Source organism: Odontesthes bonariensis, chromosome 11 (assembly GCF_027942865.1).
Source record: "Odontesthes bonariensis isolate fOdoBon6 chromosome 11, fOdoBon6.hap1, whole genome shotgun sequence".
Taxonomy (NCBI): domain Eukaryota; kingdom Metazoa; phylum Chordata; class Actinopteri; order Atheriniformes; family Atherinopsidae; genus Odontesthes; species Odontesthes bonariensis.
Window position 1 is genome coordinate 26,079,131 of NC_134516.1, and position 25,425 is coordinate 26,104,555.

Genomic DNA, 25,425 nt, shown 5'->3' on the forward strand with positions numbered 1-25,425 from the left:
TGAAGATGTATGACTGCACGTTAATGATAGCAACATCAACATATTCATAATTATGGATAGGAGGGGAGCCTCATCTGCTATTCTTGACATGTAAAGTCAATTTTTTCAGGTTTTAAAAAGATTTTCCGATGCTGTTGTTTGAAACGGACTTTGGCAAACCCCAAGCTGCTGAGCGAAAATGGTAGCCTTCCGTCAAGGAATCGAATCCTGTTCCTCCGCTTGACAGGCGGATTCTAACCTTTGACCAGCAAAGATACAGAATTTGTTGCCTGACTGTCGTGCCAATTCTGAGAATACAAGCTGTAAGAGTATAACCGAAAAATTGATTAAAAAAAATCACGGTGCTAAAACCCTTTCATTGTCAAGCATTTGGATGACTGAGAGCGTAAATTGACTGTGGAAGGGGTTCCATGGTGTAAAGGTCAGCACTCTGGACTCTGAATCCAGTGATCAGAGTTCAAATCTCGGTGGAATCTTCAGGTATGTGCTGTCATGGTTGCGTTCTGGAAAGAAGATGAGTTGAGTAGACCAGTCAGTTGTCAAATGACACCAGAGTGCACGATTGATCAATTCCAGCTGAGGGGATCTGTGGTATGTGATGTCACACCTCTGGGTTGCTAGTTGAATCTTTTTTGGTTTCCTCTTAAATATTCATTTACCATGCTTCTGTTTATCCATGCTCTCCCACAGGATTCAATTCAATTCAATTCAATTCAATTCATTTTTATTTATATAGCGCCAAATACAACAAATGTCATCTCAAGGCACTTAGATAGTAAGTCCAATTCAAGCCAATTGGAATTAAATTAATTAATAATAATCATAATTCATAAAATAATCCAATTCGTTCATAGAGAGCCAATTCAAAAACAATTTCCTAGCTAAGAAAACCAACAGATTGCACTGAAAACTTTTTGTTTTTCGGTCCAATCTCCCGGCCTGAGCGTGCCTGAGGCGACTGTGGAGAGAAACGACTCCCTTTTAACAGGAAGAAACCTCTGGCAGAACCAGACTCAGGAAGGGTGGCCATCCGCCTCGACCAGCTGGGGTTTGAGAAGACAGAAAGAGGGGGGGGGGGGGGGGCCCGCAGCGGCGGCGGCACTGTAACACCATTCAAAGGATATCTGTTGGAACAAGGAAACACGAGTTAATGACCACAATAATGTCACATATACATAAAGAGAGTAAAGTGAGGAAAGGTGTGACAGATGAGGCCCCCCAGCAGTCTAGGCCTATAGCAGCTTAACTATAGCCTGGTTTATAGTCGGTAACGCAAGACGCAAAGCAAGACGCAAGAAGAAACGCAAGCCCTTGCGCGGTTGCAAGCCCCCCATTGCGAGCTTGCGTGTGTCACCTCAATTTTCTAAACTTCACGCAAGAAAAGACGCAAGCCTACTACTTGAAAACGGCATACTCATCGATCTGACAGTATGCAGAGCGTTTACACACAGTGCACTTCACTCCTGTCCGAGCCGAAATCAGCCAGCCTGAAAAGCTGATTTCCCTTAAGCTATAAACTCTGTAAATATATAACTTTAGCAACATTTGAAACATTTTCAGGCGAGAAAGTAGTCGTTTAGACCCCCAAGGTGTTTAAAATCTGACAAAATACCGACTATTTACAAGAAGAAGAAGCATGAATCACTTGAAGAGGTCCTGGTGGTGAATTTCCTTTCATCATGTCATTGAAAAAACCCGCTACTCCGCCTACTCTCCTGGCAGTGAATCGCCATGCAGCACACGCAAGCGCCGGCAAAGCTAAATGAAGTATAAACGTCTCGAGCCATTAACATAAACGCAAGAAGAAAGCGCAAGGGCAGTAAAAAGAAGTATAACTCAGCCTTAACCCTTTATACCCCGTAGCGGCCGCGGCCGGCCGTGCTGCAGTACCCCACAACGGCCGCGGCCGGCCGGTGTTATGTCATTGATGAATACAAGTCACCAGATGCTTTCAAAAGCTAAAATACAATAAATACAAAAAAAAAATCAGACCCTCTTCGTTGTTTTTTCATTATCAAAAGCATATGTTTGTATTAAATTATTTCTAGATATTGTCATGTTTTAAAAATTTTGAGGGATTTCTCTTGGCCGCAGTTGAGACTGATATGAGAGCGGAGGTTCTGCGTTTGGGCGCAGCTTCACTAGCCGGCAAATTGTGCTATCTACTGTAGTTATGTTTGATATTGGTCCGCAGTGTGCCAAGTATTACTTTGTAGCTACCAGCTTCGTTCATTATCACTCGATTACCTCAGCCACTCAATTCAAGAAAATCAAGATCAAGAAAATGACAGCTCCGAAAAGACTGCAGATGTTTACCTGGCAATTTGCACCGGTTCGCAATTGTCCGACTCGGATTTCAGTGACACTAACGTAAGTTGTAAATGTGATTTAGATAGATATACAACCTAAATTTGTGACGTAGTGGCCAACCTTGTCACCTACAGCCGTTTTGATTAGCCATGCTAACTCCAGCTGATTTATCGTTATTTGCGAGCTTGCCGGTGTCCTTCAACAGAGCAGACTACACCTACACCAGACTACACCTAAACTAAGAGATAATAAAGCAAAGATGATGATGATCATTACCTTATCTGTTGGTTACCATTGAAGATCCCAAAATAGTATTAATAGTAGTAGTAATTTCCAAATCCAAGTCCTTCCTTATTGTAGCGATGTAATCCAGTGACAGTGCTAGCAAGAGCAACTCGAAATGCTGAACTCCGGAGAGGAAATGTCAAACGAAACTGTAGATTTTTTTTAGTCTAACTCCTTGTTTGCTACTGGTAATCTAACTACCTGCCTGGTATAAGTAGCCTACACATATTTCCCAGTTTATGTAAGGTGCCTATCAACAAACATTTCGAGTGATGTCGTGCCTGATTATAATGCCAGAATTTCAAACCGGACCTGTCACCATCATTCGTCCACCAAGTGATAGCCCCAGCATTTAGGTTGCCAGAGTTAGACTACGATCAACTCGATCTTATAAATGTAATTGTGCAAACGTATTTGAAATACTTAATACATTTTGTGGAAAATTGTTTGTGTTAGTCTTGTCATGGTACTGTAGTGAAGTTCTGAAGTGGGCCCAAACTTTTTTTCTCTGAGGAAGGTTACCAAATAGCTGCCCCTATTTCTCTGCATTATAGCCTATCGTCTATAATAATAATAACAACAATTACTTAGTTTTATATAGCGCTTTTCAAGATACCCATGGTCGCTTTACATTACATGTAGGCATGTGTGTAAATGTGTGTGTATGGCAGCGGGTGAGGGGGGAAATTACACTGAATTTCAATTAAAACAAATTTCATTACATTCACTTTACTCTCATTTTATTATTACTGAGGTCGTTCAGAATCACCTGAGATGTTGATATGTTATGCAAAATAATACTTAAATATGCCTACAGTACTATAACTATCCATTTCAAGTTAAAAAGAGGAGTGAATATTTGTTCAGTCTCAAAATATCCTTTTTGATACAGTTCAATGGTCGTCTATGAAATACATGAATGAATAATTCCTAATGGATCACATATCATTTGAAAGAGCCATTTCCAATCTTTAAATAGAAAGGAACTTACAATGAACACTTGTCATTAGTTTTCAAGTTATTCTTGGTTATTTGAAATGTTTCTCAAATTGCCCATTTCTTTCGGAATTCTCAGGAATCTGGAGCATTGTTGTAAAATTCTGTTGGAGTCTAGAGGGTTAAAAAAACAACAAAGAACAAACCAGACCCCCCACCCCCCAACCATATACAGTACACCATTTAACACAAACTAAACAGAAACATAACAAGAACAAATAAATTGTAAAAGTAATAATAACAACAACAATAATACCAAAACTTAAATTACAAAATAAAAACATACCTACACAATACACAAAGCCTGCAACCTTAGAAAAAATAAAATAAATAAAATAAATCTGTTACCACAGTAATCCATTTCCTTTAACATATGCACACAGTTCTAGTCTGTCACAGAGGGGAGATTCAACTTGTCAATGTAATCAGACAAATATCCCCATGTTTTTGTGAACTTGCGGGTAGAGCCTTTCATGCTGTGTTTTATTTTTTCTATTTTCATAAAATAAAGAATATCTTTAATCAGGGAACTGAATGAAGGGGCATTAGGAGACTTCCACCTAAGCAGAATTAGACGCCTTGCTACGAGAGTGATAAATGCAACAAAGTCAGCCTTATACGAAGATGTGGACATAGTAGAGGGGAGAACACCAAACAACGCAGTTAAGGGAGAAGGAGAAATTGTTTGCTCTAAAACATAGGACAGGATATCAAAGACCTTGGACCAGTATTCAAATAGTTTTGGGCAAAACCAGAGTGTATGTCCCAGTGTCGCAGGTGCTGAGTGACACCTCTCACATGTAGGGTCAATGTCAGGGAAAAAACGGCTTAATTTGACCCTAGTCCAGTGAACAATCTTACACTGAATGACGCCATGTTTAGCGCAAATTGACGATGAATGCACACGTTGTAAGATTGAGTCCCATACATCATCTAAAATATCAATTCCCAGGTCCTCCTCCCATTGACTCTTAATTGAATTGAGATTTACTGGTCTTAAAGCATACATTCTATTATAAATAGAGGATATCATTCCTTTAGCATTAGGAAGAGGCATTAAGAGGGAGTCAAGGGGGTTAGCAGAGGGCACATTAGGGAAATTGGGATATAAGGATTTAACAAAGCTGCGTATCTGTAGATATCTAAAGGTATGTGATGAGGGTAAGGAATATTTCCCAGATAGCTGTTGAAATTATGCAAATACCCCATCTATATACAGATCCTTTAAGGACTTGATACGCAACCTAGACCATATCGATCACGCTTCATCAGTCAGTGAGGGTGGAAAAGCAACATTTGAAGTGAGAGGAGAGAGGATAGAAATATCACCCAGATTGAAATGTTTTCTGAACTGGTTCCAAATTCTCATTGATGTTTTAACACATACATTTTTAGTGTATGAAGACAGAGAAAATCTGAGAGGGGAGTACAATAATGCCTTCAAAGAAGTGGGTTTACAAGACAAGGCTTCCATCTGTAGCCAAGTAGGCTGTGGACTAAGAACATCTAGATGCAGCCAGTAGTGTAGGGTTCTAATATTGGCAGCCCAATAATAGTACTGAAAGTTAGGCAATGCCATGCCTCCAAGTCTCTTAGGCCTTTGGAGTAGCAATTTGCGAATTCTGGGTGCCTTCCTATTCCAGATAAACTCTGTAATCAGTTTATCAATCTTCGTTCTCGTAGTAGGAAACATAAATAGCGACAGTATCATTTGTTGAACTTAGACAACTCTGCGTCAGCTTTCTGATATGTTCTGCAGACTCCTTGCTGCAAGAATAAATGTTTTGTGTTAATTGTCTCCAGCGACTTTGAGACTCATTTTGAGATTTTTCTTGACACAAACACAACAGACATTTGAAACAGTTTCACAGCTTGAAGTTGAGCCTCGTGCCCTTTTAGTGTTGGAACAGCCTTAACTTTCATCTTCAGTTATGAGCATCATACAGCTGTCTGGAAAGTACAGGGAACAACTCCAAACCTTTTTCAGACTGCGTTAAAGATTTCTGGGACTTTGGGAAAGATGACAAAGGTCAACTTTCCCTCGTAAGCAAACAAAAATTTTCTTCAAAAATATCTCTGTAGCAAGAACATGAAAACCATGAGAAATGTTGATATCTGACCTTTAATAAAAGCAGAACAATGAAATACAGACGAGTGTAAAGCTAGACTTTACATCAAACTGAAGTGATATATTGCTTCTACAGATGTTGTATGGTTACATAAGTACCCACGGCTGGTGCTACTTGTGATTCTGAACTTAACAAAACATATATGTTCAGTATAACAGAATAAAACACATTTCTACTTTCAAACAGATTGCATTTTGTTCCGTCCATCATCTCACATCTGATGCCACGTTTGTCTTGAATTGTGGAAGATCTGTCCACAGTTAAAACAATCCTAAAAAATTATAAAGCACTTTCAATCATGTGCTACCCACAGAACATTCAGAACAAAAGTCCACAAACAAGATTTTTAATCTGAACAACGGTAGTTCCTGTTGCTGGTCCCAGGTGAATGTTCCTTATCGAACGTAAAATATGTTGTTGATTAAAACCAATCATTTATCCGCAGTGTGAGTACGTTGGTGTCTCTTTAAACTAGATAATGCACTGAAAACTGCTACACACTGATCACAGCTGTAAGATTTCTCTCCTGTGTGAATATGTTGGTGTTGCCTTAGACCACCTAATGTAGTGAAAGCTGCCCCACACTGACCACAGCTGTATGGTTTCTCTCCAGTGTGAATACTTTGGTGTCTCTTTAGACTAGACAATGCAGTGAAAGCTGCCCCACACTGACCACAGCTGTATGGTTTCTCTCCTGTGTGAATATATTGGTGTTGCCTTAGACCACCTAATGTAGTGAAAGCTGCCCCACACTGACCACAGCTGTATGGTTTCTCTCCTGTGTGAATACGTTTGTGCGTCTTGAGATGAGATAATCTAGTGAAAGCTGCCCCACACTGACCACAGCTGCATGGTCTCTCTCCAGTGTGAATACTTTGGTGTCTCTTTAGACTAGATAGTGCAGTGAAAGCTGCCCCACACTGACCACAGCTGTATGGTTTCTCTCCTGTGTGAATATGTTGGTGTTGCCTTAGACCAGCTAGTGTAGTAAAAGCTGTCCCACACTGACCACAGCTGTAAGGTTTCTCTCCTGTGTGAATAAGTTGGTGTTTCTTTAGAGTAGATAATTGAGTGAAAGCTGCCCCACACTGACCACAGCCGTAAGGTTTTTCTCCTGTATGAATACGTTGGTGTGTCTTTAGAGTAGATAATTGAGTGAAAGCTGCCCCACACTGACCACAGCTGTAAGATTTCTCTCCAGTATGAAGCTTCTGATGATACCTCAGATGTGATGAACTTTTCAAAACTTTTCCACAGTGCTTACAGCAGTGCCATCTGGATCCCTCTTGGACTATACGTTTCTGCAATGACAGAGAGGAAGAAGATTTAGATCCTTTTGAAGTTCACACAAACGATTTCTCCAAGCTAACCTACGCTAACCAACATATTCTAACTGGACAGACAGAGCCACACAGGTCTCAATATCTCATATTTTTCGTCTTGATTAAATTCTGAAAAGGGAACTTTTCTTGCTACAATATTTCTAAACGATAGAAGGAAGCAGTCTTGTCCAAGTTGTTCACTTAAACATGTTGATGACCGCTGGTTTAAATGAATAAAAGTAACAGTGGTGATAATACATGACATTCTTTACACTAACCCTTTGTTCCAGCGTCCAACCCAGAGGTCTGCAGCCATTCAGCTCAACAGCCATCAGGGAAACATGGTCTGTTTTCACTCAACCTTCGTTTCTCTCTACAACAACTCTTTACACTGAGGTACAGAGCTCTATAAACCTGTCATCTAACCATTAAAGACCCAGAAGTATTACCACCACCAGGTTCAATTCATGTAACCCAGAGACTTTAAACACAAATAATGAAGATTAGCTCCTGAACCTCTCAAATCTACAGACTGAGAGCCAGAAAACGTCCCACCACAACAATCTGCCCACTGATTTTCTTCTAGCAGATCATTCAGCCTGCAGCACATGTTGAGTCTGAGCACATCTGGATCTGCAGCTCAGAGAGAGGAGATGAAACCAGGAAACACTTTGCTGTTTTTAACCAGGAAAAACTCAAACTTTGACACTTTTTCCACATCTAATGGAAAAGCAGAATGAGCAAAGGATACACAGAGCCTCAACACTCGTCCTCGTGTCTTTAGCGTCCTCCACACTGACCTGTGGCCCGGTGGAACCGGAGGATGAGCCGGCTCTGTTCCTGGTGGAAGGGCTCGGATCCTGGTTCTGCTGCTCCATTCTGGTCCTGGTCCTCTGACTGATGGACTCTGTCTGAAACTGTCAGTACATACGATAAGATCCAGCTGTGGCGTGCAGCGTGTTAAACCACACCCACTTTTCTTCTTCTCTTGATAACCTTTCTGCACAGTTTTTAACCATCCAGTCACATTTCATTAAACTTATTACTGTGGTTTTTATTTAAATCCCTGTGAACTTTAAAATGCTTCTTTAAAGACCCACTAAGGTCACAGTTCAAAATATTTGTAGCTTTTTGATCAAATTCAGAAATAAAAGTAATAATAACTCTGTAGACCGACACCCACTGTATGCAATATCCCATAAATCTCATCTGAGTCAGTGGAACATGATCAACTTAAATCATTTTACTACATTAACCCATTGGCGCCTAAAGCACCTGCAAAAAAAGCTGCTCAATGCCTAAGCCAGTTTTTAGAAAAGGTCCCCAATGCCTGAGGTTTTTTTTAACTAAAAACAATTAATTGAAAACACTTAAGAACAATTCAATAGTCTCAGCCTCTGAAACACATAAAGACATGAAATAAGTTGCATTTTAAAGGTTAAATTCTCTGCTTTTATTCCGTCATGTTCATTCAGCATTAACACCAACACATTTTCATTAAAAAAAAATGAAAAAGATGAGTCAATACACACACAAACACACACACAGACACACACATGATTCAGGATAATACCCAATGCTGCTATTTATTATACTACTATTACTATACTATAACTAATCATCATTACTATTATTATCATCATTATTATTATTAGTAGTAGTAGTAAATGTAGGCACCACTTCAGCTACATTTCTGGCCATGATAGAGACGTCATTGCAAAATTATAATATCAGCAATAATAATGAATGATAAAAAGAAACTGCAATATATCTTGCATTGTGCAGTTATACTGTATACTTCAGTGACACGACTTCTAAAACATCATAGTTATACTGCAGTAATTCGCACCGGGCTCTCTCTTTTTTTTTTTACATAAGGGCAACGCCACTCAAATAAGAATGAGAAGTCGTCAGAATGAAGCGCAAGAATAAATAATTACCTCCAGATCATGTCAAAACGATCTTGTGCCATCACTCGGGCGACATTTGTCTGATACAGCCACTTGCTCTGCCTCCAGTAATCCCGGCGAGTTGGTAGTTTGATTATTCCAAAAGTTAGGCAGAGACCGATGAAAGATTTCATCTCCTGCTTTGACACGGGGCTCCACTTCGAGTTGGGTGGTGTGTGGCCGCGCGCCTGATCCGCATATAAGTTTGTCTGTGTCACCAACATATCCCAAACTTCATCAGAGAAAATATGCGAGAACACATCTAAAGGACTTGCATCTTCAGATATTGGCACCTTCAGCCCCGGTGTACGAGTAAACTTTTGTTGACGTCGGGGGCGAAATCCAGCGGACTGCCAGTCTACTTGAAAGCCAAAAAAATTCCTCGTCCTCGTCCTCATCCTCTCCAAACAAATACCAATCATTGTGCATTACATGCGCCTTGAAAATAATGATAAATGAACAATGTTGCGCTACGCAACATCCGGCGTCAATGGGTTAAGACAATAATCCTGTTTCCGGAAAGGGTCTCAATATCATCCCAAAGACTGAAGTTCATATTTTCTGTTTCTAAATGTGTTCCCATTTCCAGAAGCTGTCAGGGATCCAGGAAAGTAACACGGAGTAATCTCAGATTCGTCACATTTACACTCTGAAGCCCATCTTTGAACAGTTCAGTTCTCAGGGAGCTTTCGTCTGGACTGAGGCTTGAAACTGAGAAGATGTGATGGTTCAGTGGGGGAATCATCTGGTTCTGTGTGGCGGACAGCACGTCAGCAGGAGCTGTCTGACTGATCTGAGACGCTCTGAAGAACAACATGAAGTGGATCTTTCTGAGGCCGTCCTTTAAATATAAAGGAGTGTTTTTCTGGCATCAGAAGTGCTCGTCCAGCGATTCATTCCAGAAAGCTGCTTTAGTGAAAGCTAAAGTGTGAGATGAAGGAAACTCTCAGACCCGTAAAACGCTGAAATGTTTTTCAACCCAAATAACCTACAATCTCCTTTATTTAGATTCTGAAATGATCTTAACTGGTAAACTTATGTGTCCAGTAGAAGAGTAAAAAGTGATCTTTTGTTGTGGTCAGATTAGAGTATCAGCTCCTAAAAGTTGCACAGATCCTCCTAATAAAGATCATTTTAACTCCAGATGTGGGCAGGTGGACTTAAAGAGTAAAGATATGTACAACCTTTTTATCATCTGGTCAGTCAAGTCTTTATAATAATGCTATGACTCCTCTTCACACAACTTAAACTCTTCATGTAATTAAAGGATTTATATTGAGCATAATTAAGTCCCATTTTAAGATCTAATCATGAAATATGGCATAGTGTGTAGATTAAACACATCAAATCACATGTTCCACACTTCTATCAAAAAGCCAAATGATGCTCAGATAAGTCTGGAAAGAACTATTCTAAATTTTACATTGATCATCAAACTTTTTAAATCACAAAAGATTTCAGCAAAACTACAGAAAGAAGTTAAGAAAACTGCAGCTTTAGTGGAAAATGTGACAGGATGGTCAAAAAGTGCCCCAAAAGTTTAGAAAAGAGGAAGAAAAGGGCCCAGAAGTATGTTTCCCACACAGCTAAAAGGATAAAGCTCCATTTTATTTGGCCATCTGGCCGGCTTATTGAAATCTATAGCTGAGGCTGGGTTTCTGGTATTGTGCACAGCTTTGAGTACAACGGTTTGCAGAGCATTAGCATTTTCATTAGCATGACATGCTAACTATGGATATCAGCCAGGTTATTTAAACTTTTTTACTCTCTGGTACATGTTCTGACTGCCCGTGTCCAGGAGCAGGAATCAAACCAACGACACAGAGCACTTTGAAGACATTTCTGCTAATGTTTGACCGCAACATGTATTATTTTCTGGACTTACCTGCAGCTTCCTGTAGTGATGTTTCTGTAGATGTGCCGAGCAGAGTGGTGTAAAGAGAGAGCAGCGACACTCCCTCTATAGAAAGAAAGGAATGCGGAAGTCACGTGGGTCACTGAGCCGCCGATAGGTCCAGATAGTCCCAAACACCAGCAGTTCCACCGTGGAACGCCGTTCATTTTTGGGGTTTCTCAAGTATTATTTCCGGTAAGTTAATGAAATTACATTTTTTTTGGCACTGTGAGGCACTAGCTTATTGTTCTTTAACTAATTAAGTAAGTTAAGTTTTAGTGAATTAACCGTGCTAACCAGCTAGTTGTAGTTTAGCTGCAGCTAGCTAATGTGAGCAAAACGGGTCCAAACGGGTCTCAATACTTTCACCTATTACTGTCTGATTCAACTTTTTAAAATATTCAGCCACTTTTGAAATATTATAGTTTAGAATTCAGAATTACTCTGTCCCTTCCTGTACTGTATCTATGCTGGCAGACTGATATGGTTCATTTAGTTGGAGTTATGTTATTGTTATTGACAGACAGAGGCGGCAGCATAAATGTGATTATCAGTAAAGAAAAATGGGATTGTGAAAATGAGTAATTATTTCATTATCAACAAGGTAACTAGATGCCATTTTCTCTGTGTCCTCCAAAATAATCAGAGCTGAATCAAAATGTTTCAACAACAAACAACACTTGAAAAATTGTAACCTTTACAAAGTTGGTATTTACTGCAGGCTGTTAGTTTGATTTCATTCCTTCCTTTAGTGTTTCATCATACAGTCAACCTGAGACTAAGATCTCTATTAGAAGACAGAACAGGAAATGAAGAATTATGTACAATAACATATCAGCAAGAATAAATAACTGTATGACATTTATAAAAATAAAACAACTATAATCAAAGTATTCCGGTTTACACTGCTGACATCCATGTTCATCTTCATGTTTTCAGGGGGACTGACTGTGAGAGGTGAGCTGGGCGATGAGCAGCTGGGTGGAACTTGCCCGTCCTGTCAGTGATGGAGTGATGCACCAGCTGGTGAGTGGAATGGTGCAGAGCTGGAGCTGGCTGGGTGATGGGGAGGCTGTCAGAATAAAAGTGATCAGAAATGAATTTATCACCTAATAAAGCTAATGCAAACATGGCAACACAGTTTTCTAAAATGTCCTGAAGAAGCCGGATGATGTATGAATATAATAACTTCTATGCAATTAGTGAAATAGAAATCAAATGTCAGGGAGCAAAAAGATAAACGCAGCATCCATATGTACTGGTGTTGAAGCTGCCGCGGGTGGAGGGATGCTTGCAAAGGAGAGACCAAGCGTCTCCATGGCAACAGGCGAGGTGTTTGGTGGGGGCTCGCTTGTTGTGGGACAAGATGCTGTTTTCTCTTCGTGTTCTTTGTCTGGCTTTTACTCCCCAGATGCCCAGCTTTGGACAGCACTTTCTTTCTTTCATTCAGGAGATGCTTTGCTGCCAGTCTCAGTCTGAGCCTGATGAGTCTGCTGGTTATTCTCCTCTGTACATCATGACATGAAGGGAGCACGCTTTCCAGCAGCCTGGCTTCTCTCTGTAGAGCATCTGTGGTATTTGGGAGTTCCATGAAAGATGCACTGGACCTTTTTCAGAAAAGCTCCTCAGTTTTCTGGACCAGACTGATGGCCGACAGAGCACTCCTGGTTTGAATTCCCTCAGCATCAGTAAGGTACCGTGCTCTTCTTCCAGGCTGTCATCATTTTGCTTAATTGCACTTTGGCGTCCATCACAGATGTTGGAATGTTTGATTACTTTGTTTACACTGTATCCTGTAAGATGGTGGAGAGGACGGGTTTCGCTGTTTGTGAGATCAGGAGTGCCTTTGTGTCCGATCAGCTGGTCCACACTCAGGCCAGGACTGGGAAATGTCTCCTTAATGTCCAGGAACTCTGCCAAAAGCCTGCTGTCTCCTGACTCCTGATAGCTTCCTGATTGGACTGCGGTAAGAAACTGCCCGACTGAGATTGATCTCAGGGCCTGGTGTTGGGACAGGATTCCTTTGCCTTATGCAGCTGAACAGGTTTTTAAGGCAGTCCTGGGTAAATCAGCTCGTCAACACAAACATGTGTCCGTGGTCCAGCATGTCTTTTTGGATTGATAAAATTGTAGTTGTTGCCATGACAATTCCTGTGTGGACTGGTTTCCAGCGGCCCGTTTGACCAATCTTTAGTCCACAGAAGAGTTGCACCATGTGTTGGAGGAATTCAGTGGCTTTGCTGTACTCTTCCATCTTGTGTCTGCTCAGTGCCGTCACAGGGTGGCCAGAGGACATGATGTCCCACCAGTGGTCCACCTGCTGCAGAAGCCATGCTGAGGCAGGTCAGAGGCAGGTCGCTGCTCCCGCTCCAGCACGTACTTCACACCTGCGCTTGCTGACTTACTGAGGACATTCTTTGCAGGCCCCACCGTCTGTGATGGAAAATGAATAATTCTCCTTTAGCATCAGAATCAGAACAGCCTTTATTGTCACTTCACTGTGGAGGTACAACGACATTGAAGGTGCTCCCGCAGAGCCATCCTGCACCACAAAGGTTCAAAAACAAGGCAAAAAAACCACAACAACATAAAGGACATTACAAACATAAAAACATTTGGATAAAAGATATATATAATATATAAATATATATATATACATAAAGTGGCTGCAGGTGTTGCACAGACATGGTAGGGGTAGCCGTGCTGTTAGAGTGCTGAGAGGTAGGAGGAGCTAGGTGTGTGTGTTGTTCTTCAGGGCTGTTCGGAGGGAAGAAACTGTCTGTTAGCCTGCTGGTGCGGGATCTTGTGGACCTGTAGCGTCTCCCAGGGCAACGGATCCAGCAGGCGGTAGGCAGGGTGTGAGCGGCCTCCTGTGATGGCCTTGGTTTCCTGAGGCAGCAGGATGTGGAGAGGTGTTCCAGGTCGGGCAGAGGGCAGCCGATGACCTTTTGGGCAGTGTTTCTGACCCCCTGCACCGCCTTCCTGTCCTCAGCTGTGGAGCCTCCAACCACACACCCAGGCAGCATGTTGGAACGCTCTCACAGGAGTGACAGAAGGCCGGCAGCAGCTTTGTGTGCAGGCTGTTCTTCCTGAGGACGCAGGAAGAGAAGCATGTGCTGGGAGTTGTGTTTCTAGTTCAGAGAAAGGGTGTGCTATTCTGTGCTCTTCCCTTTATAAATACATGTTTTTCTACAGGAGGGGTTACTTGGTCACGTCAGTTGTTTGTAGCTGAGGCAGCTTTAGAGGTTAAGTTAGCAACTGAAAAACGTATCTGTCCCATGCAGGTCGTCCTCTTCTGTGTAACACCCCGTCTTTGTGTTTTTGAGTGAGTCATGACTTTGCAGTGAGGTAGATTTGCTTGCTGCTGATATCGGACACACAGCTCTTGAATATGAAAACATTTTGAAATCTGTGACTTATTTGGAGAACAAGTTTAACCCTTTAGAAGCTGCGTATGTACAGTATGCTGATAAAAGCCATGAATGTCCTCAGCTGATTCTGACTGTTGCCGGCCAGCCTGTTTCTTTCTGAGTCGACTCCGGAGCAGCGAGCTCTGTCCTTCACTCATCTGCTTTTCCTGCTAACGAGCTGAAACTGAGGGGACACATGTCTGTTCTGTGGCAGCATCAGGCAGGTGGTGAAGGAAAAGCTAAGCATTCCTCTCCGTTGTGTTCGCCCGCAGCTGTTTAGCTTCCTGACCTGTGTCCGCTCAGTCTGCTCGGCACAGGTCTGAGGTGCAGATCGGGCATTTGTCTGAGCTGCGCACCGGACGGCCTGCAGGTGGGGAATGTCACCGAGCTCCACCAGGACACATTTACTGCTGTTGGCTTTGAAGCTCAGCAGCCCTTACATGTGTATCAGTGGAAAACTGAGCGCACACCAGTGATAACAGAGCTGATGCAAAGCATCTGCAACTTTGTTTCTCCAGCAGACGCCGATTTGATGTCACCTTTAGATTTCCGTTGCACTGCTTCTGTGTCTGACGGGCCCGGCCAACCTGATGAGGAGAACTGCTTTGGTGTGCAAAAAGAACCTGTTGTGGCCACTGATCTGTGCTGGAACACACACGTCTGCTTTGTTGGGAACTCTTACACCGGACCAGGACAAACTTTCCATTCTCTACGACTCTGAAGCTCATGTTTCACTCTGAGAACTCACACAAGACAAATGGCAAGACTGAGGACAGTCTGTGAACCAGTGTGGGAACACGTGGGACTGGACCTTTACTCCAGACACACTTTGTGTTCAGAGGCTCTGCAAGCCTTTCACAGATCTTATGAGTGTCTCCTCCACACCACAGCAACAGTGCAGCTCCTCTCACAGACAGATACGCACACTTCTCACTTCCTTCCAGCAGCGGCTGCAGCAGCATCCCTGCTCTGCAGGAAGTGCCATCAGAACTTTGGGCCTCACACAGATATGATGCTGGACTGTCAGGGCTGCTGGGAAAGCCCCACAGTTTTCAGCGCTGCTTTAAAATCTTGCCTGGACTCTCTCACACTCACACCGGGAGCTGCTCTTTTACAACATGCTGGTGATCTGATGATCTGCATCCCCACAGCTGAACAGTGTGAAAAGGACACGCCAGCGCTTTAAAATCATCTTTGTGCTCATGGAAACAAAGCTGGCCTCTCCAAGCTTCAGTTTGTCCAACAGCAGCTTAACTTCTTGGCTCGTGTTGTCAATGCTGAAGGAAACTGAAACGCACAGAAGCCATTCAGCGCCTGCCAAAAGCTCAAACTAAGACACAGCTGATGTCCTTTTTAGGCACGTGCTCCTATTGTAGGCAGTTTATCCCAAACTGTGCCTCCTCAGAAGCCGCTCTTAGTGCTGTGGCTCATGGGAAAGGTCTTCCTCCATCATCTGCCGCTCAGTGGACAGCGGAGGCAGAACAAGCTTCCACACATCTGAAACTTGCTCTCCGGTCCAGCCCCACTTTGGCTCTGCCTGATCCCACCAGACCTTTCACACAAACAGTGGATGACTTCTGTTCTTCTTCAGGATGGTGGAGGGAAACTGGGACCTGTGGCTTCCTTCTCCTCCCAGTTGGATCCTGTTGCTGCAGGACTCCCACGCTGTGGGACCTGCCAAACATTTCTGTTCAATGATGAACAGTTCTGAACCCAGCCACTCTGCTTCCTGCTCCTGAACATGGTTCCCCCCATGACGGTGTTTTCCCACAGGTACTCACTGGGGAGAGCTGAACCTGTAGCTCTCCCACAGGTACTCACTGGGGAGAGCTGAACCCGTACCTCTCCCACAGGTACTCACTGGGGAGAGCTGAACCTGTAGCTCTCCCACAGGTACTCACTGGGGAGAGCTGAACCTGTAGCTCTCCCACAGGTACTCACTGGGGAGAGCTGAACCTGTACCTCTCCCACAGGTACTCACTGGGGAGAGCTGAACCCGTACCTCTCCCACAGGTACTCACTGGGGAGAGCTGAACCCGTACCTCTCCCACAGGTACTCACTGGGGAGAGCTGAACCCGTACCTCTCCCACAGGTACTCACTGGGGAGAGCTGAACCCGTACCTCTCCCACAGGTACTCACTGGGGAGAGCTGAACCCGTACCTCTCCCACAGGTACTCACTGGGGAGAGCTGAACCCGTACCTCTCCCACAGGTACTCACTGGGGAGAGCTGAACCCGTACCTCTCCCACAGGTACTCACTGGGGAGAGCTGAACCCGTACCTCTCCCACAGGTACTCACTGGGGAGAGCTGAACCCGTACCTCTCCCACAGGTACTCACTGGGGAGAGCTGAACCCGTACCTCTCCCACAGGTACTCACTGGGGAGAGCTGAACCTGTAGCTCTCCCACAGGTACTCACTGGGGAGAGCTGAACCCGTAGCTCTCCCACAGGTACTCACTGGGGAGAGCTGAACCCGTACCTCTCCCACAGGTACTCACTGGGGAGAGCTGAACCCGTACCTCTCCCACAGGTACTCACTGGGGAGAGCTGAACCCGTACCTCTCCCACAGGTACTCACTGGGGAGAGCTGAACCTGTAGCTCTCCCACAGGTACTCACTGGGGAGAGCTGAACCCGTACCTCTCCCACAGGTACTCACTGGGGAGAGCTGAACCCGTAGCTCTCCCACAGGTACTCACTGGGGAGAGCTGAACCCGTAGCTCTCCCACAGGTACTCACTGGGGAGAGCTGAACCTGTACCTCTCCCACAGGTACTCACTGGGGAGAGCTGAACCTGTACCTCTCCCACAGGTACTCACTGGGGAGAGCTGAACCCGTACCTCTCCCACAGGTACTCACTGGGGAGAGCTGAACCCGTACCTCTCCCACAGGTACTCACTGGGGAGAGCTGAACCCGTACCTCTCCCACAGGTACTCACTGGGGAGAGCTGAACCCGTAGCTCTCCCACAGGTACTCACTGGGGAGAGCTGAACCCGTAGCTCTCCCACAGGTACTCACTGGGGAGAGCTGAACCTGTACCTCTCCCACAGGTACTCACTGGGGAGAGCTGAACCCGTAGCTCTCCCACAGGTACTCACTGGGGAGAGCTGAACCTGTACCTCTCCCACAGGTACTCACTGGGGAGAGCTGAACCCGTACCTCTCCCACAGGTACTCACTGGGGAGAGCTGAACCCGTACCTCTCCCACAGGTACTCACTGGGGAGAGCTGAACCTGTACCTCTCCCACAGGTACTCACTGGGGAGAGCTGAACCTGTACCTCTCCCACAGGTACTCACTGGGGAGAGCTGAACCTGTACCTCTCCCACAGGTACTCACTGGGGAGAGTAAGTGGCTTTGTTGTGTCCCTGAAACTCTGTGGGGCTGGTGGCCTGAATGCCCTTTGAATGATGCTCTGCCACAGGGTCATCAATAAAGGGTAAGCCATTGTTACCGAAAAGGAAGTCCGTCTGTCTGTCTGGCTGTCTTTCTCTAACTCTCCCTCTGTCTTTGTCTGTTGCACTCTTTAAATAACTTGGGCCTGTGTGGAGAGGGCTCAGCTGATTCCAATTTTACTATTAGCCAACCAGAGGCAGTGTAGTAATGATAATACATTTTATTATTAACGCACTTTACATTTTAACAATAATCTCAAAGTGCTACAAGTTCAAATCAAGATCACTCTCTGTGGCACCCTCAGGTGTTCGGGCAGGGCATCCCAGAGCCGTGGAGCAGCCTGTGTTTCTATCTCATTTCTGGTTTGTACTGAGTGCTTGACTGTTTCTGAGTCTGGTCCTGGGTGGGTGTAGGTCGGGTGCTTGTGAAATGTGGGACAGAGATGTAATAAGGTATCAATTAGTTTGAATGAATACCATGTTCTTTCTCATTTCATTTCATGTTCAGTACTTGTATAGTTGCGTTTCTTTAGTTGCACTGACTGTTAGCGACTGTTATCTGTCCCGTGCAGGTCATTCACTTTTGTGTAACACCCCATCTTTGACTGTATAAGCAGTCATAAAGCTGAGACTTCTTTAGAGCTGCTGCCAGCGCTGGTTCTCTCCTTCAGGAAGTCAAATTTAACTTGGAAACGTTGATGCGGTCCCTGCCCTCCACATCAGCCTATTATATATTGTGCTCCCCCCACAAGTGATTTTTGGGTTTAAAAACACTGGCTGCTCCCACACCTGCCTCACATTCTTACATTCATACTCCACATTTTTCACAAACTCCCCCCACGCTCCCAGCACCTCCTTATGAAACTCAGACACTCCGCTCAACATACCTTCCTTCAAATCCATGTACACCGCACTCCCACCACATCCACCACATTCATCTATTGCCCTCCCTAGAAACACCTTCCACACTTGATCTTCTTTATTTTTTAAATATCTCACCATCATTTTCACTCTCATAGCTTTCTTTTTCCTTTCTAAATTTATTAGTTTTAACCCACCATCCTCATACTCATTCTCCAACACCTCCCTAGCTATCCTCACTCCTTTCCCATCCCATAAAAACTCATTCACCATTCTCTCCATCTCCTTCAACACTCTCTCAGGCACATTCAACACATTCATCACATATCCAATCTTACTCACTATTAACGCATTCACCACCACCACCTTCCCCCGCAATGTAAGCCCTCTCTTCTTTCAAAACTCCATTTTTTTTTTTAATGCTATTCATTAGCCCTTCATACTGCATATCTCTCCCTTCTCTGGCCTCTATCCCTAAGTTTACACCTAACACTTTAAAATAATCTTTCTTCTCTTTCAACCCTAATTCTGTTTGCCCTGCTCTACCTGCCCCTATATACATGACCTCTGACTTTTCTTTGTTCAATTTTGCCCCTGATGCCCTACCATACAGCTCTACACTCTCTAAGACCTCAGCTTCGCTCTCGCTGTCCCTAACCGTAACTGTCGTGTCATCTGCATACTGATATACTAAACTCATGTGCCCCCCCTGGCAACTCTATGCCTCTGATCCTGTCATTGTTCTTCAGCATCGCCGCTAAGGGCTCTGCAGATAACGAGTACAGCAGAGCCGATAGCGGACACCCTTGCCTAACTGACCTCTCTAAAAACGTATGGTTCCAGCACCTATATAACACATATGTGTCACAGGGACTGTGGCTTACGGCCATACCGCCCTGAACACTTCTATAACAGCTAATGAGCAGCAGGTGTGAGAGCTCCTTCAGGCTGTAGAGTGGTGAGTAGGAGGTTTCCTTTGTCTGTTTAAATATTTAGTCCAAATAGTTGAATAAATAATTGAGTTGTCTTGTGGAGTATATCCCTCCCATCAGATTAGTCTGTTGGAGGAGCTTTTAACAGCGATGATAGATTTGGATGGTGACTATAAGGTTACAGTGCTGCAGTTAATGAACTCAACGCGAGGGTATTTGGAGTACCTGCAGTCTCTCTCCTACTCGGTTAGATTCAACACAGCTGCAGGAACAGTTTTTTAGTGATTCATGATGGACAGATAAAGGTTTGTGGGATCTGTTTGCAGCCGGGGAACATCATCCCAGAGAGCCCAGACTATTAATGCCATAAATGTGGTCAGCAGAGAGTGTATGTGGGGAGAAAAGATGTGCAGTTTGCTGCAGTCTGTCCTCCAGGTGCTTTTGGAAAGATATGAGTTCAGACAGCGAGGTGTGGGACTTTTCCTGTCTGACCCACCAGAGGATCTCTGATGAGATGAGGAGCAGGGAATGGGGGAGGCTCGAAAAACGGGTCTTACCCCGGAGCCCACAGTGATAAAAAGCACTGCCGGTCAGGCTTCGGAGAAGCGGAGGGCTCAAAAAAGGGGCTCCACCGCAGATCCGAGGGAGGGGAGACACACAAGGGCTCCTGCTCCTGAGAAAAAGCCCAAGCTGCAGAGCTGGCCCAGGATAAAGAGGGGGCAGAAGAAGAGGCAGAGGTGGAAACGTGTGGAATCAGCTGCGTCGAGGAGTCTCACAATGTGAATGAGCAAAAAGGAAAGCAGCCGACGCCTGCAAATAAGCCCCCTCTGAATGATGAAGGCTCGCCTGATCACAGCTCCGTGCACCATGGACATGCTTCCTGGGATCCCACTCTGAAATGCAGTTCCAGGTGGTCCAGGTCAGAAAGAGGGTCAGTCAGGAAAGGCACACACAGAAATCTGAACCAAGAACAAGAGTAAAGGGGATGGACAGATGAGCAGACTGCACATCTTCCTGCTGCTCCCTTTGCTTTTATATTCCCTGAATGTAGTGAGCCTGAGGAGGAGGGGGAACAGGGAGGTTTGTTCTCTGGAATATGAATGAAATAAATGGAAAACATCAAATAATTTTATTATAGGAGATTTAAATGTGGCGCTCTCTGTGATGGATGTTTCTGCTGCAAATGTTTTTAAAAATGATGCTCGTCGTACAGCCCTGATAGATATTATTAAAGGGGGAAACTTAATAGATAGAAACATGGGTTTGCGTGGAGGAGGAGGAAATGGAGACGAGGTGTCTGGTCCAGGTGTGGTAAAGGTGGAGGTGGTGGGCTGCTCAGCCGTGGTCTCTGTAGACAGCTGTCTCCCTCTGCTGCCTCTGGGGCCTGGTGCTGCTCCCTGAAGAAGTGGAGAACTGGAAGGAGGAGGAGAAGAAGGAGGAGGTGGAGGAGGAAGGACCTGTGCCTCGTCTGCTTCTGGGGGGAAGGGGGACCAGTCCCCTCGCCTCTGTTCAGTCATCGTGGCGACCGGCGTCGCCGCCGTGGCTTGAGCTGATGGAGACGGCTGTGTGGGCACAGCCTGAGTGGGTGGGGCTGCGTGTACCTGTGCCTGGGTGGTGGCCTGGCCTGCCTCTGAGAGAGAGGGGAACTGTGCCAGATCCTGGATGTTACAGTTCATGCCCTTCTCATAATGCTGCTGCAGGAGGATCATGGCAGTGTGTTCCCAGTTTTTTGCATGACCTTCTAGCAGCAGCTGGGAGGCGCTGTTGGCTCAATGAGGGTGGCCAGGCTCTCTGTGGTCTTGGTGATCATGGGGATTGAGTCCAGATCAAAGACGTTCTTAAGATGGGGGGCCGATTTAATCAGGCGTTGGATGATCCGGACCTTGTGTGTGAAGTCCGGATCATCAGACATCCCTCTCATCTGAGGTCGGGTGTGCCTGCAGGTGGGTTGCTGGCGTGACTGACACTGGTTTCCCCGTCCCCTGGTGTATTGTTGCTGGGGTCTGTACTAGAGTATGGCAACCCGACCGAAGCCCGACGGGCCCGGTCGGAACCCGACGGGCCGGGTCGGACTCGGACAAAAAATTAGAATGTCTTGTCGGACTCGGGTCGGGCTCGAAAGCAAGCAGACATCGTGAAAATTATAAACAGCCAGAGGACAGGTTTCAGTTCATTGCAAACGTCAGTTTTTGTGATAAACATAAATAATTGAATATGCATAAATGAAAATGTTGGTAGGCTACTCGTGCCTCATGCCGTGCAGCATGCAGTGTGCATCTGTGGTGTGTGCATGAGCGAGTTGCCAGTGGGAACGTTCGAACGCCGACTCTCCGAACCAGCCGATTCAGAATCAGCACGGAAGATGCTGTGAGCCAAGTTGTGGAGTACCTACCTTGTTTTCTTAATAATAGCCAAAGTATCAGTTGCCAGTGAATGCGCGGTCTTTTAATTTATGTTGTAGTATGCCTTTCTTGAAGTCAGAATATAAAATTACGAAGTTTAATCACTGCATTCGCCAAGGAATGCATTGCAGCATGGGCTAGCAAGAAGAGCACAATATGGTAACAAACTTTGGAGGAAAGCAGCACCAAGAAGATATGATGCACACTCAGACGCTACGAAGAAAACAAGGTAGGGGCATAGAGGTTTAATTTAATCATTATGTCCGCCGTGGCATCATTTTGATATCATGTCATGTCCTTCGCGTAGGGTTTTATTGTTGTCACTTTTACCATCGTAACACTACAGTTATGTCTCTGGCTAGTCTGGCTTTCGAAAGAGACAATGCGCACATTTCACGGTATGCAAACCTTTTGATCTGGTGGTAATTTATGACAGGGCTGCTGTAGTGATTTCTAACTTTGTAACTCAGTAATATGTTATTGAATTGACTACTGGTCTTGCTGATATTTTACAGTAGCCTATCTTCGCTCCATATTGGTTTGCATTTAGCTCTGGTTAGCATAGTTGGGCTACTGTTCTGGTCACTCGAGTTTCTACTGTTTTATTAGTCAACTTCTTTTTCTCTCTGTATTGAGTTTAATGGGTGTTTATTCTGGTCGAAGAGTGCCTGTGCATTTGTTATGGTGCACCGCCATTAATGTGTATGTTTTATAATGGATTATGGTGGATAATGGTGCGCTGTCACCAATGTGTATTTACTGATTAGGGTGCGCCGTCTTGCGTTGGTCACTGGTCTCGGGCTTCGGGCGGGCTCGGACACAAATATTTTAATTAATGTCGGGCTTGGGTCGGATTTGAGCACTTTTCTGTCGGTTAAGGGCCGGGCTCGGACAGAAAAATCCGGCCCGAGCCAGGCTCTAGTCTGTACCTGGGGACTGCGTTGCGGTCAGGCTGGCCGTGGCGGTTCCAGCTGGGCGGGTTGTGACATGTGCTGACTAACTCATATACTTTATAATATATTATATTAAACCTCTCTAGCTATCCTAACTCCTTTCCCATCCCATAAAAACTCATTCACCTTCCTCTCCATCTCCTTCAACACTCTCTCAGGCACATCCAACACATTCATCACATAACCAATCTTACTCACTATTAACGCATTCACCACCACCACCTTCCCCCTCAGTGTAAGCCCTCTCTTCTTCCAAAACTCTAATGTCTTCTTAACGCTGTTCATTATCCCTTCATACTGCATATCACATGGAAGGAACAAGGATCCCTATCACTCGCCCCTCCCCATCATCCATACACTTCTTTATGTTGCCGACTACTCCCCTCTTCACTAAAATAGCCACCCCTCTGGACTTTGCCCCACTATTGTTCACATACATTTCTCCCATCCATTCCTTCTTTACTTCTCTCATGCACTCCTCATCCCAATGTGTCTCTTGCACACACACAATATCCCCGTCACACACCTGCCAGGCTTGTTGCCTTCTGTTCTTGGCACCCAGCCCATTTACATAAAAGATATAATTTTTAACATAAATAGTATTATAGACTGCTTATTCTCTCCGCTCTGCTCCTCCTCTCCACCAACAATCTCCTGGCTCGCTCCTCCACCTCCGCTCTGCTCCTCCTGTTCTCCGTTGTGCTGCTCTTTGTCTGTCCCATTATTGCACTCTCGTGCGTAATGCCCCTGCTTTGTGCACTTATGGCATTTAAATTCCGGACATTCTCTCAGAATGTGTCCCGGCTGGATGCATAGCCGGCATACTTTCACTTGTAAGTAAGTATGTAATTTTTATTTGTACAGCGCCTTTCACAGACCAAGGTCACAAAGCGCTTTACAGGTACAATAGAAAAAACACAGTTAAGTTGTCTGTCATGTATGACAGTAGTAGTCATACATGACAGACAGTATTCTCCCCCCTCCAGGGTTTCAAACTTCGTAGAATACGGCAGCGATTGCACTTTATCGTTAAATTGCACCTTGCAAAATCGCGTGCCGTCAGCCACGTCCGTTCCTGGCCATTTCCTCCTTTTAATCGGCGAAGTTGCCTTCACCCCCCAAGTTGCTAATTTTTGGCAAATTTCCTCGTCAGTGATGTACAGGGGCAAGTTAAGGAAGGATACAACCAGTTCATTGCTTCTGACTTCCTTTGCCATAATCCGCACTCCCTTTAATAAGAAGCCGTCCATGAGGCGCGCCTTGCCTTTCCCGTCCTGCATGGTGATCTCATATGTGCTCTTTGCCTTCATTCTGCAGGCAAGAACTATACCGCAGCTTTCTTTTATGCCTCTCAGCAACTCCATTAGTGTCACTTTGTCGTCCCCTGCCAGCTCCACAATCACTGTCAGTTCCTTTTTGAAGCCACCGTCTTTCACATTCTCCCTTTAATTCCTCACGTTCCTCACATCATTCAAACTCGCATTCCTACTTTCTCCCTTCCGCATTTCTGCATTCACTTCTCCATTCATTTTCATTTTCTCCTGTATTCATACTTTCATTTACTCTCGTAATCTCGCTCTCTTTCCCACCATCATTCGCTCGCCTGTCATCAGTCAGCCGTTCTCCATTGTTCAGTATCGTTGTCATTTTCCGTTCCATTGTTTCGTTTGCCATGTTATCCGTCCGGTTACAAAAACACACGAAACGAGGACGTTCCCCCGAACAGCGAAGCTGCTGGGGGAATAAAACAAAACACACAACTATACAAACAAATCTAGCTCACACACGATCACTCAAAACACTTTCACTCACTCTTTCAAACGCACACTCTCTCTCAATCAAATTGCTGCAGAGCACCGACTGTCACAAGTGATCATGGGGGTGTGGCCGTAAGCCACAGTCCCTGTGACAAATATATGTTATATAGGTGCTGGAACCATACGTTTCCCCTATTTTACCAGAGAGCTGGCTTGAGAGGCTGCTGTTGAGCCTGCACATTGACTTCCCTGATGTGATTGTTCTCTGCAGCTGAAAATGGGACTCTCAGATAACTTAGTGTCTGTCAAAAGCCTCTGTTCCCTGTGTGTAGTTTTGTGTCCGTTGTCATATAGAGAAACCAGAGAAGCTCAATCCCACGACATGCTCATAAACTGCGTCTTCTCTAAACAGTATCGTTCTATTTTAGAAGTCAGAATACAATAACAGATTCTGTTTCAGAATCTATAAAGAGCTGGTTTGTGATTCCATTGCTGGCTTACGGCCACACCACCCTGAACACGCCTGATCTCGTCCGATCTCAGAAGCCAAGCAGAGTCGGGCCTGTTTAGTACTTGGATGGGAGACCGCCTGGGAATACCAGGTGCTGTAAGCCTTTTGGCTTCTCCAGGCGCATGCAGTTTGGCTACGTCATATGCAAAAGCACACACCTCTGTTTGACTTTTTGGAACTTGTCCTTTCTCAGGACAAAGTTAAATGTATGAGGATCAAAGCCAACAATGGCCTGGGACATCTCAGCAGATCCAGGATCAGCAACATGGAGACTGAGAGCCAAACAGAAACAGAGGTGTGTGCCAACCAATCAGCAG

General features: G+C 44.8%; 1 non-coding gene across 1 annotated transcript; it reads left to right on the forward strand.

The window, feature by feature from the left end:
* The first annotated feature begins 25,092 nt into the window (after nt 1–25,092).
* Nucleotides 25,093–25,211, forward strand: LOC142393127 (5S ribosomal RNA). Its single transcript, XR_012771747.1, has one exon. It is a non-coding gene; the product is annotated as a 5S ribosomal RNA (ribosomal RNA).
* Nucleotides 25,212–25,425: the final 214 nt, after the last annotated feature.